The sequence below is a fragment of the Psammomys obesus genome, unplaced genomic scaffold (genome assembly GCF_907164565.1).
Source record: "Psammomys obesus unplaced genomic scaffold, mPsaObe1.curated_primary_1811, whole genome shotgun sequence".
NCBI lineage: Eukaryota > Metazoa > Chordata > Mammalia > Rodentia > Muridae > Psammomys > Psammomys obesus.
The window spans coordinates 8,664,321-8,672,285 of record NW_026590062.1 but is presented as its reverse complement, the minus strand read 5'-3'; the positions used below and the strand labels follow the sequence as shown (position 1 = coordinate 8,672,285).

Here is a 7,965-nt window from a genome sequence, read left to right as displayed (position 1 = left end):
AGATAGATAGATAGATAGATAGATAGATAGATAGATAGATAGATAGAAGCAAACAAAAAAGAAAAAGAAATTACCCCACCCTACAGGATGCTGTTGCTCACCTCTAGGATGTGTCCTTAATAAACCTAAAAAACAGTTCCTCACAGAAAGAGCCAGAAAGTAGTCTCCAAGATGAGTCCATATCAAGCCACGTTTAAAACAGTGCTAAACCAGGACAAACCATGCTCCGGCTTTACTGTGAAACGTCTTTCACGGGCTCATACATTTGCACTGGGATGCTGTGGAACCTTCCGGAGTTGGGGCCAAGCTGGCATTGCTTCCTCAAGCAAGCATTGCCCGATTCCTTGATTTCCTGACCCATCAAGATGTCCCAGCTACAAGCTCCAGCCCCTCGGAATCCAGCAGGCCTTCACTGACAGGATGGGCTGTACTCCCTCCAACCCTGAGCCAGGATAAACTGGCCCGTCTCTAAGCCGCTTCCGCCAGACACTGTGTCACAGCCACAAGAAGGGTATGCTGGATTAGGCAGGATGGCCCTGGCGTCAACGGCCTCTCTGAAGCCTCCGTGCTCCTGGCTGTAAGGGGAAGCCGACAGTACATGGATGAGGACCTCAGTGGAGACACCAAGGAACCTGGACGCTCCTGCTGAGGACCCAAGTGCTGTCCCCAACACCCACTGGTGGCTCAGGTGGTCCGCCTTGATTCCTGGAGCACCGGGATCACAAATGCAACCCTAACTTCTCTCTGCGAACTAGCCCACCATCCCCAGACACCGGCTCTGTCTTCACAGGCGGCCCCCTTCATGTCTGCATCTCCGAGAAACCAAACACGGCTTATTTCCCGTTAATTTTCATCTGCTTTTACTATTTTGATCGCACAAGTGCATACTTGTCATCGATGAGGAAGAAGATAGTCATGAGCTAGAAAGTGCCACAGGCCTGTTATCCTAGTGCTCAGAAGGCTTAGGAAGACCACTGTTGGGAATTTCAGGCAAGCCTGGGCTACATGGAAAGGTCCTGTGGGGATGGGGTGGAGTGTAGGGCTATAGGTCAGTGGCAGAGAGTTCAACTCCCAGTACCCTATAAAATGGATGTCACAGCAAATGCCTGCAATCTCTGATCTTGGGGGGCAGAGGCAGGAAAATCAGGGCTTCAAGGTCATCCATGGTTATAAAGCGAGTTCCGGACCAGCCTGAGCTGTGTGAGACCCTTTCTATAGAAAAAAAACTCAGATCCCAAACTCAGAGGTAAGTGTTGGTAATAATTTATATTTAAATTTAACTCAATATTTAAATCTGAATATAATCTGAATATGGCATGTGATCCTTCATATGGAACACTATTCTCTTTTTACAGTTTTTTGTTGCTGCTGTGGCTGCTGGCCTAAACCTGGGGTGAGCCTCCTGCCTCTGCCTCCAGGGTGCTGAGACAACAAGCCAGGGCACGATACCCAACTTTTACCAAAAATTTTCTTACATAAAATACTCCAACTGTTTTCGTAGTCATCAGTTCAGTGGCACATTTTCTTTCCCATCGGTATACTATTTCTTCTTCTTTTTTTAAAAATTTATTTATTTTTTATATTAATCACAGATTATTTACTTTGTATTCCAGCCATAGCCCCCTCCTCTTTTCCTCCCAATCCCACCCTCCCTCCCTCATCTTCTCCCTGCCCCTTTGCAAGTCCTCTAACAGGGGAGGATCTCCTCCCCCTCCATCTGACCCTAGCTTATCAAGTCTCCTCAGGACTGGCTGCAATGTCCTCTTCTGTGGCCTAGCAAGGCTGCTCCTCCCTCGTGGGGGGTGGTGGTGGAAGAGCTCGCCATTGGGTTCATGTCAGAAATAGTCCCTGTTTTCCTTATTAGAGAACGCATTTGGACACTGAGCTACCATGGGCTATATCCAAGCAAGGGTTCTAGATTATATCGATACATGGTCCTTGGTTGGGGAAACAATCTCATGAAAGACCCCTGTGCCCTGACATATTTGGTCCTTGTGGTGCTCCTGTCCTCTCCAGGTCTTACTGACTCCTCCTTCTTTCATACTTTTTCTTCTTAACGTGCTCTGCCAGGTCTGCTTGTTCTCATGTGCTGAATGTTTGCGTTATCATCATGTTCCCTGTCTGAAGAGACCTGTGAGTTCCTTTATGCTTCTCCTGCCTGGGTCCTGAAGGTGGGACAGGCTGGTGGAGTGGCAGGATGGCAGGGAGAAGGGTGGCAGGGTGGCAGGGAGGAAGGGTGGCAGGAAAGAAGGGTGGCAGGTCTTCTGTGGATGGGTAATGTGGACGGGCTCCTGGTTGTTGTCTGGGGACCTTCTCACCTACTCTTTCTAAACACAGGAGGTCAGAGAAGGGTCACAAGAAAACCTGTCCTGATGACCCTGTTGGGGCTGGCTGGCGTTTCAGAAAAGAGAAGGGGTCATTAGTCACCAATAACCTACTATTTCCTGGCGATTCCCGGCAAGCCGTAGAAAAGGCCCTGGTAGTTAATATAATGAGGAGCCTGGTTCGCTCTGTGGTTGTCTCATGCAGGAAGTAAACAAATAAAGCCAGGAAAGGGCGCGTATGCTTGGGCCGGTACCCTCCCACCCCATTTCTGCCAAGAAAGCAGGTACATGGATGGATCACCTGCCTTTCCCCCCTAGGAGCTGTGTACTCTCCCCCATCCTGGGCACTCTTACCCACTTCTCATGGGCCAGCCTGGACGGGAAGCAGAAGTCAGTCCACACGGTATCCATCGGGGACACCCAGAGCAGCCATACATGCCTCACCCTGGGGGGACGCAGGCAGGCTCCCAAGAGGAAACCCAGAATGTCAGAGTGAGTGTCAGTGGATTTTTCACCCTGAGCGGCAGTGGCAGGCCCACACTTTCATTTTTTATTACATTTATTTCTTGTGTGCACATATATGGTGTGTGTGTGTGTGTAGGTCAGGGGACAACTTTCAGGAGTCTTTTTTTTTTTTTTCCAGTCTTCCACCATGGGAAGTCCTGGGGATTGAACTCAGGTCATCAGGTTTGGTAATGAGTGTCTTTACCCAATGAGCCGGGCCTCTGATGTTTGTTTCTTTAACTTCTGGTATTTGGAAACGGTGTCTCATGCAGCTCAGGTTGGCCTCAGACTCCCCTGAAGCCAAGGATGGCCTTGGACGCCTGATCCTCTTGCCTCTAGCTGCCTGGTGCTGGGGCTACAGATGTGCTGCCTTCACACCCGGTTTATATCGAGCTGGGGAAGAACCCAGGGCCTCCCGCATTCTGTGCAGCTACCAATTGCGCCCCAGCCCCTAAACTGCCTCTCAGAACATGGTTCTGGCCCTGATGGAGAAGGAAGTGCCTCACCACACCTGATACTGACAGACATTTGGATTGGCGTGTCCGCCTCTCCCTTCAGAGCGTTTCCCGCAGCCATGTCTCACAGCTGTGCGAACCCAGTGTGGCTTGTCGTGCTGGGTATTTGGGCCTCAACCTCCCGACCCTACGAAGGAGAGAGAAGGTTAGTGGGAAGAGAGGGCCCTTTACTTCTCCCCACTGTTTAGGGCCGATGGGTCTTTTAGGGCTCTGCTCCTACCCACGTGGATCCTGGCCTGCTGGTTCCATGACTGACTTGTGGGTGTTACAGACGCGGTGATGAACTCTCGCCTGGCCTGGTGGCATGAGGAATGGTTCTGTCTGGTGTTGCCAGGCCTGGCAGAGAACACAGCTCCCAGGCAGCCACAGGATCACGCGGCGAGCGGCCAGAGCCTGTCACTAACAAAGGAAGAAAAGAAGAAGGGAAGGAAGAATTTATACACGCTGCCATCATTACGTACAGTCACCACCAGATACACTTAGGGTCTGTGAGGTGTTTTGAATGTGCATGTGGGTGTGGACACTTGTATAACTTTGGCTGGGTCAAGGCCGGTGGCAGCAGGATCCTTCTGGCTTCTGCTTTACAGGAGGACGGGCCTTTCGCCACAGCAGGAGGACACCTAAGAGGTGACCCAAAGGCAGCATTCCCCCACTGCCCTGGTGCTGAGCTGCGTGCTGTGTGCTCTGTGTGTACTGAGTTCTGAGGTGTGCGTTGCTTTTGATTTGGCGGCCGCTGCTCCGAAAATGACGGGAGCATGCTGGACTCTTAGGAGGCTGCCCCCGAACTGGTTCCAGTCGGACTCTCTGTCCCTCTCCCCCATTTTATCTCTAGGGTTTGGCTGGCTGGAAGGTACTACCTCTGGGTGAGCAGGAGCTCAGTGGCAGAGTAATGGGCTGGAACACATGAGGCCCTGGGTTCTTGCAGGACAAGGTGGCCATGTTGGAAGTATAAGGGCAGAGGAATGAAGGGAGCCAGGAAGTGCCAGGAGATGTGACCACAGTTGCCAACAGCTTCTGTATTGGGTGGCCACTGCCCAGAAGATATGAAATTTAAAGGATCGTCAGTGGCTACACCCTGGTGAAGCCAAGGGCCTTACAAAGTGCCGCCAGGAAAATCAGTCTGCTCCACTGCTCATTTTTATCATGAGAAATGAAATGAGAGTTTGAAGTTTGAGCTCCAGGATCCCCATGATGGAAGGAGAGAAACCATGCCCTCAAGTTGTCCTCTGACCCCACCAAATGCATGTTTCCGTGTGCATGAAAACACACACACACACACACACACACACACACACACACACACACACGATAGTAGTAATAAAAACAATAACTTGCATATTCATTCCCATTGCTGACCTTAGTCCCCACTGTGCTGCATTCCAATGAGACTCATGGGAATGCTGACCCCGCTGGGCCTCATTGCCCTCTGCCCTCTGCCCTCTGCCCTCTGCTTCTTTTCTCCTCAGAGCAGACATCCCAGAGCCTTCCACAGGGACTTGGCAAACTGCCTGCTGCTAGCACAGGTCATGCAGTCCTGGTCCCTGGTCGCTCTGTGAAGGAGTGATTGTCAGGCCCCTGACAGTACATCACACATAGTAAATAAGTGAGTGGGGAGGAAAAGGAAGAGTCCTGATGGGTAATAGCCTGGCCGTGTTTGTGATCCATGGGTGGTGGGTACAGGAGAGTCCTCCTCAGAACTGGAAGTCTCTGAAGATAGCCTTGGATGGGACATCCTTCCAGAAGGATCCTCAGCAAGCAGGGGGCATAGAATGTTGAGGGGACTCAGTGAGATACCCATAGAACAGCCACGGAGAGAGCGCACGGGCAGACGGGAGATCACAGAGACAGGGACTTGGCTGAGAGACTGTATCTTCATCTCTGCTAACCTGACATTCAGAAACACACAGCCTGAAATAACATAGCAGCCACAGCCTTGTTCGTGTCTATCTGCTTGTTCTAAGGCAGACAACACACAGCCCAGGCTGTCCTCAAACTCGCTGTCCACCAGCTGGAGATCTGTGAAGCCGACGTCAGCATGGCTGTGTTGGGAGACGTGCCCAGGGCAGCTATTCTCAACCTCTGGGTCCTGACCCCTTGGGGTTTGTTAAACGATTGTTTCACAAAGGTTGTCTAAGACTATTCTGTTTATCAGATATTGACATTACGATTCAGAACAGTAGCAAAATTAGTTATGAAGTAATAACAAAAAATGATTTTATGGTTGGGCGTCACCACAACCTGAGGCACTGTATTAAGGGGTCCCAGCATTAGGAAGGTTGAGGACCACTGCTCTAGGTGATTGGAAAGATGTACCTTATAAAAAAACACAGTGTTTAGCCAGGCGCGGTGGCAGAGACCTTTAATCCCAGCACTCGGGGAGGCAGAGGCAGGCAGATCTCTATGAGTTTGAGGCTAGCCTGGTCTACAGGGAGAGTCCAGGAGAGCAAGGGGTGTTTACAGAGAAACTCAGTCTCAAACGAAAAACAAACAATCAAACAAAAACACACAACTTTGGAGAAAGTACGATTATGTAATGTTTTCTAATTCTAAAGATAAACATTAAGGTCAGGGCTGTAGCTCTGTGATAGAGGGTTTGCCTCACATGTGTGAAGCCTTGGGTTCCATCCCCAGCACTGCCCCTCCCTGAAAGAAAATAAATGAAGAAGAAAGTGCCTCACAAAGTTAGTGACCCTTATTTCCTCCGGGGAGTGAGGTTCTAGAAGGTGGAAGAAAACGTTTGTCCTCTGTTTTGCCAGGTTTTTGTAACAAGCCCTTGTTATGCTCTAGGTAAAACCAAGGCAAAATCAAATCTGTAATTAAAAATAAATAAATTAAAAAACAAAAACAACAACACTTCTGGGTATGGCAAGAGTAGCTCAGAGGCTAGGTGACCTCAGGTAGGAGGTGATGAGGATGCCTTTAGGTCCGTCCCCTCAGCGTGTTCTGACGGTGTGCGGGTGTTCCTTGGGCGGCGGCAGCAGCAGAACCCACAGCCAGAAGTCAGCTCTGACCTCCTGGTGCTTCTTCGCCACTGGCTTCTGGTTCTTGGTTCTCTGCATCAGATCTTCATGGCTCACACATCAGCTCTGACAATGAAACAATTTTGTTAAGTGTCCCACTTAAGCCCCACTGCCTGGGTTTAAATCCCTGGGAGTCTTGTGAATGAACTGTGCCATGCTCTAGGTGCCTTGTCTAATCTCTCTGAACCTTCAGACAGCAGAAGGCACTTCTGGGGGCTGCTTCCCATGGCTCCAAGGATGAGTCGTACAGACATTCCCTCCCCAAACCACTTAGCGATCAGCTCACCTGTTCCAGAAACTCCTCACAGAGGTGTTGTCATATTTCTAGCTTCATTATGAGACAGGTGCTGTTTCCTTCTTGTCTCTGAAACAAGGAAATATATGAACGATAAAAAAATACACTTCATATGCTTGAATCTCAACACTAGGGAAAGCTGAGGCACAGGGACTGTGAGTCAAAGGCCAGCCTGGGCTACATGGTGAGACTGTCAAATGGAGAATGAAAAGGGAAAGAAAGAAAGAAAGAAAGAAAGAAAGAAAGAAAGAAAGAAAGAAAGAAAGAAAGAAAGAAAGAAAGAGATGAAAGGAGAGGGAGGGACAAGGGGAGTGGAAAATCAAAATAAATAAAGTCGAGAGATATGCTGTCTTGGTCTTCTTTAGCTTTTACTAAAACAATTTGCACTTTTCAAAAATGGGCATAACATTATACATGGTGTCACCTTTGAACATCCCTGTGGCCTGGAAGCAAAGGAGACACAGGAAGGGGTTGGGGCAAGCTAGAGTTGTCAGCACATGCCTCCAGCACACAGCATCCACAGCTGGGTCCTGTCACCTACCTATGCCATGTTCCTATGCCACAGTTCCATAGGCACCCAAGATGAACCTCTTGATCAGGTCAGAGCCCCTCCCCCCGATGCACACACACTGGGTGATCTCCAGAGGCGAAATCCTGACACACCCAGGAGTGTCCTTAGCCAATTCCCTGTGGACCTCTCAACCTAACCAAGCTAGATGAGCCCTGGGGGCAGAGTTCTTGCCTTACATACACAGAAGCCAGAGGAGATGAGAAAGAAGTTTCCAATGAGAAGGAAAAAAAAAAAAAAAAAAAAAAAAAAAAACAAACCTGAGACAATCAGTTTGCAAGGAGAAAGGTTCCAGCCCATCCATGGTCAGGAAGTGGGGTTGCTTTAGGAAAGAGCTCATGGCATGGGAAAGTTGGTTGACCCATGAGGAGCCTGGCACAAGGGACAGTGGAGAGGTACAGAGGCCCAGAACCATCGTGTGTGTGTGTGTGTGTGTGTGTGTGTGTGTGTGTATGTGTGTGCAGATATACTTGTGAGATGTGTCTGCAGGCAAGTGTGCATACTCGTGATTGAAGAAGCATACATACTGTATGTGTATACCTGTATGCTCACTGTACCTGCACACGCACATAGACGCCAGAAGTCAACCTTGGATGTTTTTGTTGTTGTTGTTTTGACCCTGGGTGTTCTTTCTCAGGCTTGGCACCCATCAGAACCTTGGCTTCTGGAGTCTTCAAGATGGAGTCTGCAGACTTAGTCCTTCCCCTTTGTAGGAACTTATTCTTCCCGCTTCTGGTCA

The 7,965-nt window shown here is 49.5% G+C and overlaps 1 long non-coding RNA gene across 4 annotated transcripts; it reads left to right on the top strand.

The window, feature by feature from the left end:
• Positions 1-6: 6 nt before the first annotated feature.
• On the top strand, positions 7-4,685 carry LOC129675709 (uncharacterized). Of its 4 annotated transcripts, none has more exons than XR_008719978.1 (3): positions 7-1,246; positions 1,356-2,816; positions 2,968-4,685. It is a non-coding gene; the product is annotated as an uncharacterized LOC129675709 (long non-coding RNA). The 4 variants fall into 4 exon arrangements; XR_008719980.1 differs by having other exon boundaries at positions 7-2,133; positions 2,643-2,816; XR_008719981.1 differs by having other exon boundaries at positions 7-2,816; positions 2,968-3,488; positions 3,615-4,685.
• The last annotated feature ends 3,280 nt before the right edge of the window (positions 4,686-7,965 follow it).